Below are 8,918 nucleotides of genomic sequence, written 5' to 3'. Positions count from 1 at the left end.
CTTGGTTGAGCCTATCCATCGTTATCAATCTGCCACAATAGCTGCAACTCACCAGTGTGCATGGAACAAGCTTTTTAATTATATTTCTGCTCTTTACTCTGTCCTGCCTCACAGATTGCGGTGAAAGCTGTTAGCCGCTGGTATTTTCTCCATGGATATTAAAGGACTTTCTAACAACCGCATATGAAGGTCTCAGGGTGGCCCCCACACCTCCTCTGCCATCAGTGTTGGCACCAGCTCTCATCAGGGCTTTGTACACACCACCATGCCATGACCGCACCGCCATCAGACTGCTGTGGTGAGACTCATCTCTGGCATGAGTGAAGCAGCTGCGGTGACAGAGTTGTTTCTGAACAGAAGAAAACCAAGGAGCTCTTTGTGGACTTGTGGGAACAGAAAACTAACATCCAACCACATTGCATTAAATGGAGAGACTATTGGATTTCTGTTTCATTTTTCAGGTTGTTTGTTTTCTATTTTAGCCCAGAAAAAAACTCTTGTTTCTGAGCAAAAAGAACGGGATAAAGATCACTCGGTCTTTGTAAGCCAAGTTTAGACAAGTTCAGTGAGTCACTGAATGTTTGTGGTCCTGTGTATTATTAACCTCTTAACTGCCAGGTGGACACTGGTGCCCTCATGGACCCAATGACTGACATGTAAGTATTTTGGAGTATGACAATTAAGCAAAAGCTAAAAGCTTGCATTATAAAACCAAATACTCAAAACATTTCGAGAAGTCAGAGGGAGCTGCATTGTGTGGGAGAGGAATGCGTTCAGCTATGTTCACCCAGCTGGTCTTTATGCTCAATTCTGATTTTCTGCTAAAATTTGATTGTTTTTTAGTGTGGTGGTTCATGCTGCTCTAATTAAATGCGACCGCCATCAGACTTCTGTGTGAATGGTTTACGACTCCAGGGCGTCCCACATGCGCTCAAGAAGAACACAGATGTCACCGTTTACGGCAGTAATAACGGCCACTGCCATCCATGGACGGATTTTAAAAGTTGTTGAGCAATGAAAGCTCAACAACTGTCATTGTTGAAAATTGTTCATTCAGCAGTGAAAGTTGTTTACATTCCAGATTTGCTCATAGTATGGCTTCTGGTGGTGCAGACAGTATCGTTACAAGATCTTAAGATAAAGGAATCCACCATTCTTCTGCGTGAAAGCTGAATAAAATGAAACTTCAGAAGCTTTGAAAACAGATGTGGTTTAGCGCCACCTATGGAAGTGGCAGAGTTTGGATTTTGGGGTGTAAAAATATCGAAGTGTGGTCATTCAGACTGCTGTGGAAAAGTCGGATACGGATTTGGGTTGCATTTACCTGCTCTGTGAACATAGCCTTAGATTGGGGCAGTGGAACTTTGAGACAGCAGTGAGGTGTGCCTCAAGGATCGGCTCTAAGCCTCTTCTTGTTTGCTTTGGTGATGGACATGCTGGCAGATTAGGCTAGACAGGAGTCTCCATGGACTGTAATGTTTGCAGATGACATTGTGATCTGCAGTGAGTGCAGGATGCAGGAGGAGGAAGAGCTAGACAAGTAGATGAGCTGCAGAAAGGCAGAGAGTAAATGAGAGGAGCACAAGAGCAACAGTGGCTTTATAGAGAGCAGAATAAAGCAAATAGAAGACTTTAGATTCTTGGGATTAAAAATTCAGAGCAACTGAGGATGAAGAAGCATTTACAAGCAGGTTGGAAAGGATAAAGAGTTTCATCAAGAGCAAGAGGAAGGGTGTAGAAGACCAGTAGTGAGATCAGAGATGTTTGTTTAGAGACACAACCAATGAGGAAAAGACGGGAGGCAGAACTGGAGGCTGCAGACCTCAGGAAGTTGAGGTTGTCTTTGGGGGAGGGATGAGGATGGACGGGTCAGGAGTGAGGACAGCAGGGGGACAGCTCAGGCTTCTGGAGATAACAGGAGGCAACATTGTTCCCTTTTCATTCATTTCTTATGGAGCTTGCTCAATGAGGGCCGATTCCTTGTTCTCCTCCCGCCAAGCAACCGGTGAAATTTGTGCATGTGAAATTTCAAGCTTACAAGCTACTCAAGGATGTTGAAAAACGTTCAACTTTAGTCACTGTCTGTGAGTTCGGTTCATACCGAAGGGAGGAATCCTTTCACTGCCGCTCATAATTCCCTCTGTGTTGAGCCTGGGAGACATGCTCCAAGGAGAGACGGTGACTTTATTGGTAGAAGAATGCCATTATGTAATTGGCATTCTTCTACCAATAAACGGTCAACACAGCGGATGATACGCTGTGTTGACCGTTTTAATAAGTGCGCCATATTTATATCACTTTTAAACTGACACCTCTGGCTTGAGGCGCCTCTTGTCTCAGAAGGCAGCACCGTTTCAGAGTCAAACCATGAAATCCAGCCGACCAGGTGAAGAAGTGGACGGAAGAGGAACAAATCCTTCTGACTCAGAAGTTAAAATCCAAAGGTTGCGTCAAGCTCAACCTTCAGATAACATTAGAGAGCAAAGACTTGACTTTTGTTCTGCCTAGCAGTTGGATTTCCTTTCAGAACCACAGAAACCGATTTCTTTGACAGACCCGTTTCAGGACTAAATGCAGAGGTTCTGAAGGATCATGTTCCTATAAAAGGAGGGTGAATGGAGCGGTGCAGCCAGTGTAAATATTTGTCCAGCTCTCACCTTTTCCCTGTCACCATGAAGTGATTTACCCTCCATCAGACGGAGGGTTGCGTGTCTCCGCCAGCACTGATGCATTCAGAGCCCCCTCTTAAAAGTTCAGTCCATGCCACAAATATGCGTGGTGGTCGGGGGTTCTGCTTCGACAGCAAATCCTGCCCAGACGAGGCCCCTCTCCCCACCTCGCTCTCTGCCTCTCCATCCCCCCCGGACTCATTCATCATGGAGATCATGATCTTTCTTTACAACTTGGCACCAGGAAATAAATTGGAAACAAATTTTCCGGCTGCTTGTTTTCTTTGCGCTGCATTAAAAACCGATACGTTTCAGCATTTCCCACCAGTCAAACTAGCTCAGATGAATTATGTCTTCATCTTTCAGAGAACATCCAGAACAGACGCACGCCTCTGTTGGATCTGACTTCAGCTCTGTTTCTGAACTCTCACCTGAAATCAGTCACTAAAACTGAAAGTGCAGGACAGGAAGTCCTTCAAACTGTCAGAGGTGCAGATGGCTTGGCACTGTGGTGAATAGTTCTGATAATGAGTTGTATCATTAAGGATAAATGCTTGTTGGTCCGGTTCCAGGGAGGAAATTTACCCGCTGATTGTTCTGATTCTGTGCAAACAAAACTAATTAAAGAGTTTCTCTCCGGTCCTGACTCACTCAGAAATAAAAGCCCAGTAACATCATAAAGGTGTTGCTCAGAACCAGCAGGAAGCTCTGCAGTAATTCATCCTTCTACAAACACACAGCAGGTGTGAGTGCTTCTGAAAGCAGGGTGTGTCCTACCTCAGGGGTGTCCAGGTCCAACTCCGGGCGGCGAACAGATCAGCAGCTGAAGGCTGAGAGATGCCTCCTCACTCGCTACGCTCCCAGAGAATGAACAACAGCATCAGCCTCTCTCCTCTGCAGGAGGAAAACCCTCCCTCCACCCCCCACTAGCGGAAAACCTCAGCTGTTCGTGTTCAGTGGAGCTTCTGACTCTGTGGCTCAATGTCTCAGGGACCGAAGGGGGGATGGAGGGTGTGAGGACCTCATTCATCAGGAGCTTTGAGGTGAATCCAGGAGACTCCTGAGTTTCTCAGGTTTATAAAAACAGAGATGGAGAGTCGGCCCCGTCCCTTTAGTGAGCAGCTGACTGACATGGTAAAGATTTACCTTCATGTGAACGGACCCAACAGACGGGCCTCTAGCATGAAGCCATCAGCTGCTTCGGTTGAGGAACACGTCTTCCTGTCTGCTGTAAGAGTCCTTTAATGACCAGAACCAGATCCTGGACTGATCTACTGGTTCTGGTCTTTGGTTTCAGATTTTAGTCAACATAAGACTGCAGATCACAGGTGGAAATCAATCCATAAATCAAGTTTACTTGCGCAGCACATTTCATCAGCAAGCAGTTCAAAGTGCTTTGCGTCAATTCACAACATGTTGGTCAATGTTCCATTAATTATGGTTTCAAAGCAACTCTTAACAGGTGGCTTTTTGGCTTCATTTAACTAATAGTTTCGGCTGTTTTGCAGTTTTATGGAAGTTTGTTCCAGATTTGTGGTGCATAGAAGCTGAAAGCTGCTTCTCCATGTTTGGTTCTGTGGATGCAAAGCAGACCAAAACCAGAAGACCAATAGACAAAAGTATTTCAATTACAACTTTACTTTCTTACAACGAATGCTCTACACATGCTGCAAGAACTGTTTATATTCAATTTAATTTAAAATGATAAATTATTGCCAGTGACCTTGAAAATCACTGGCAAATAAATAAAATAAAGGAAAAGGCTTTAAGTATGAGCACACAGAGCACTATTAATGGACTTGTATTGCAAGTTTTAAAGCTTTATGTGTCACTATTTACCGAATAATTTAAAGTTGACACTTTTAATGCACTTGATACATGTTTGCTTTACTTACTGAATTACGCTTCAAGACAACAGCCATAAAAATTAATGAGGACTCCTTCATGTTTACGACAGGTGTTTTGTCATGTTTATGACAGTCTTGTTCACACTCACTCAAATAAAGTGTTCCGTTAGTTTATTATAGTTAATGATGCAGAAGTAGATTTTTGTTTCTGCCAAAGCAACTCATGTCCACCTTTTCCCTCTAGTGTGTTACATTTCCTTTTTTGTTGTTTTTGCAATGCATTTACCACTGCAATGTTATTAACGCAGACAACACTTGGATATTACATGTTTATCTTTTTAAATGTTATATTTTATGATGATGTGTACATCTTTTTTGCTGCTCAAACATACTGTTTTTAGTTAATACAGATGATTACACTTTTTTTGTGAAAAAAATGAAGAGAAACTAAATGAGGGATAAATCAAAATTGGATGATATGAAGTGAACATCTCCTGCATGAGTAAGAGATGAATAAACATGTTGATTTTAAGGCTTTTTGCACATCTTTGCAAGCAGTAACTGGAAGAGTGGAGAAGCCTGTCTGAACTCTTATTGAAAGGGGCGGAGCCTGATGAAGGTGACGTGAACGACCAATCAGAGTAAACCAGGTTTTATCTGTTGTAGCTGAATATAAATTAGAATAATCACCACAGTTGGTGAGGCGATTGGTCCTCTGAGGACGTTCTTCCTCCCTCCTGCTGTGTCTGCAGGAACCTCGCCACAGGACGTCTGTTTGGTTCTGGAAAACTTTCCCTACATGTGTTTTTAATCTGGGCTGGGAACTGCTGGCTTTAGTCCATGAAGCTGGGAAGTCTCTGGTTTACGGTGGAATTACCAACACATACAGAGACAATAAAAGTCATTCAATCAATCAATCAAGTTTATTTATCTCACACATTTCAGCAACACTGCAGATCATGTTTTACATCATGAAAACATTAAAAAAAATAAACAATTAAAGAAAACCAATAAGCTGTCTTGATTTAAAAGAACTCAGTGTTTCAGCTGTTTTGCAGTTTTATGGAAGTTTGTTCCAGATTTGAGGTGACTTAAGGTGGTAATAGCAACATAGAGACTACAGAAGTTACTGGTTTAAGGTGGAATTAGCAACACACAGACAATGGAAGTGGCTGGTTTAAAGTGGTATTACCAACACAGCACCAGACTTCAGGTTTTGCTGAACAGGAAGCGTCTTTACGCTACATCTGAGGCAGGGATCTGAAATGGAAAAGCTAACGGGGGCTCGGTCCCCCAGGGGTTCCTTTTCCTTTCAGCCTGGGATTTTCTGCTGAGCTGAGCTGGAACGCCACGGCTCGCTGCCGAGCCAGACCATTTAAATACCCGGGTCTGGTCTGGCAGGCTGACAAGCAGGAGTGGGATTCGATCTGAGTTCTGCTTTCTGAGCATCTTCTGTGAGGAGAATTCATATTTTCCAAACCGTCTCAGATCTGGTGAAACCATCATTTGCTCAGTGAGGCGTCTGCAGAGGTCAATGTCCTCCAACGCTTTAAGCGGATTCTGTTGTTCTCAGCAGAAGTTTTTGGAACAGAAGACAAATGAAGGAAATTCTTGTAAACCAAAACCGGTTCAGACAGGAACGAGGTTTTGTTCATGAATTCTTCTTGCATGTTAGAAATCACAAGAAAGACTTTACCTCCACATATTTCAAATATTAAACTCTCTACTGGGCTTTTATTGTACTTAGTAGAAAGTTATTGTAGTTAGTAGAAAGTTAGAAAAAATCACAATTTCAATTCAAAAACCCATTTTTGCTTCTAAATTATTGAGTAAATAGAAACATGAGTTCAACCACAAACCCTAATATTTAGGTTCTGTGACCATCAGATTGATGCAAAGTGCTGATCAGTGTTTCAGAAGCCCAGATCATTCCTGGAACGTCTTTATAAATGTGGACTGCAGACGCTGACCTGAGCTTCATCCTCCATCGCTGTGCATCAGATTTATGGAAGTACTAGAAACACACAAAAACTGTACAAAGGGTCCGGATTGGGACTTTTGTATGTTTAAATAAATGCTATGAATCATGTTAAAATTTTTCATCTCAATAAGTTTCAACATCTAAACGGTTGAAGGTTTAAAAAGAGACGCCACCTGCAGGATGAGCCATCGTCCAGCAGGGATATTTTGGAGGGTCTGGAGGGGAACTCTCAAGGGTTCGTAGGTCATGATGATAGAAATAAAGTAGTTCAGGCTGCATAGCAAGGATCAACGGATGTGTTTACAGCTGCAGATTTCAGGTCAGCTCTGATGAAACCACTGACAGCTGCTGGTTTCAGGTTCCCCTGTCGGAACCTCGGACTGTGTTTCTACTCCGTCATAACTGTGTGCTGAAACAATGGGCCGCTCCGAGCCAGATCATTTTCCCAAACATGGCCGGACTCTGATTGGATCCTGATGTAAAGCCTCTCTGCGCGCAGCCTAACCTGACGTGTGATGACTGTCTGGATGAAGAGCAGAGCTGCTGGGGTTCGGGGTTTTCAAAGCGGATGATGAAGACCTCTTGACTGCTACGCCTCCCAGTGATGAAGCTCTGTAGAGTTAACAGCCCTCAGAGGGAAGCTGGTTTGTGGTGGAGGAGCAAAAACGTGATGGCGTAATTGTTGAAATTACAGTTTTAAGATTTCAGCGTTCCTGACGTGTGAGGGTCTGCGTTCCTGATGGTCAGGATCTCTCAGAGGGCCTCATAGTTTCCAGCCCTTTCAGACATCCGACTGCAGCTTGTTGTGTTTTTACTCTGAGGAGGAGAATTTGCTCCGTCTGGATCTTCCAGCATCTGATGAAAGTCAGCGGGGCAACCGGCTGCACGGCAGTGCCAAAAACTTGCCTCAGTGCTGTGGAGGCTTCAGCGCCAGGAAACATTTTGAAAGAGGTGTGACCCTGAAGTTCTGCCAGCTGTAGATCTTTCCAGTCCAGAATGATGTAATCTCCAACATCCCAACCTTTAGACTTAAACTGAACATGTACCACATGTTCATTTAGGTTTAACTCGAAACAAAATCAGGTTGAGCTGCTAAAGCATATTTTAAATCAAATCCGATCGGCTCCACTGGGAGGTGTCCAGGAATTGCCCCGATCCCATGAATCCTGCAGCAGCTCGGCTCTGAGTCAACCCAGGATGATGAACCAAAGCCCAAAACTATTCAGACCCCCACAAAATTTAGATTAGAAATTATTTTTATTTATCCAAATGACAGGAAATGAGAAGCAAGGAATGTCACAGAAGATAATTTTAAAAAATGGAAATGTAAAATCAGTTTGTTTTTGGTAAATATACAAAAAAGAACATTTTAAAATGTAATTTTGAATTATTTATGTTCTCAATAATTAATCAAAAAACTCTTTATTGGCAGTTAGACTGCTTGAACAGCTTAACATTTTTCTGCAGGTCTCCTTTGCTGTTCAGATGGTTCATCTTCGAAGTGTTTTCTCACCTGACAGTCCAGTAGATTCGATTTGATTAGGGACCAAAATTGCAACATTTGTTACATTTTCCACAGCTGCAGTTCACTTTCAGGCTGCACTGAAAGTGTCAAACTATCTAAACTATTTGACAAACCTGTTCACCTCCTTGCCTGTGGTGGCGCTGCACTAAGAGTTTCTGAAGAAAATTACTGAAAAACCTCCTAAAAAGACACTGTGGGCAACTTCCTTCTTTACAAAATGTAAACATAAATGGAGTGGCACCATATTTTAGCAGTTGTAAGATTTCTCTTTTGTCTTTGGTAAAAAATAAAACAGGCTATTTCTGCCTGTAGGGAGACGGTGGATGATTAAAAGTTAAGGAAATATGGGCCAATTTATCGGCGCCCTAACATAACTATAAAAATTCAGATCAGCTGATAAATTTGCTGTGCATAAACTCTATGTACATCGTGGTAACATGTAAACCAATATCCATGCATGAACTTTATTGAAAATAAAATTCCAACCAGAGAATTATGTGCTAATGTTACGTATTTCCGGTATTTCACTGTTTCTCTCTTCCTTGCTGCCCATTCTCCAGAGAGACGAGCTGCTGGCAGGGCTGCTTAATCAGTGATTCCACTCCAGAAGTTGACACATGTTTTCCTGGCGCTGCTCATGATTGAACTCATACTTATGCTCCTGCAAACTGAGCCACACTGTTGTTTAGAGTTTGCATGACTTGGCCTTCTCTCCTCCAGTGATGTAAATCAATGAATTCAGTCGGCTGTCGATCAAATCACATCAACACTGGCTTGTTCCACCCTTAGGGTGGGTACGAAAAACGGGGTGGAACCTCGCTGGAGCTGCTAATGGAGACAAATCTGCTTTGTTCGCTCGAGCTTTCAGCCCAAATACAGGTAGGAATGAAGGAGGG

The 8,918-nt window shown here is 43.0% G+C and overlaps 2 protein-coding genes across 3 annotated transcripts in view; one reads left to right on the top strand and one right to left on the bottom strand.

Moving 5' to 3' along the window:
- aspn (asporin (LRR class 1)) overlaps positions 1-3,552 on the bottom strand; it is a 17,727-nt gene extending 14,175 nt beyond the window's left edge. Inside the window, exon 1 of the mRNA XM_008408880.1 lies at positions 3,447-3,552. The gene's annotated coding sequence lies outside the window, so the exon portion shown is untranslated. The remainder of the gene's footprint in view (positions 1-3,446) is intronic.
- Positions 1-8,918, top strand: part of cenpp (centromere protein P) — an 85,530-nt gene that overhangs the window by 53,606 nt on the left and 23,006 nt on the right. The gene's annotated exons all lie outside the window — the stretch shown is intronic.

This window comes from Poecilia reticulata, linkage group LG5 (assembly GCF_000633615.1).
Source record: "Poecilia reticulata strain Guanapo linkage group LG5, Guppy_female_1.0+MT, whole genome shotgun sequence".
Classification (NCBI taxonomy): Eukaryota; Metazoa; Chordata; class Actinopteri; order Cyprinodontiformes; family Poeciliidae; genus Poecilia; species Poecilia reticulata.
This window is presented reverse-complemented; position numbering and strand designations above follow the sequence as displayed.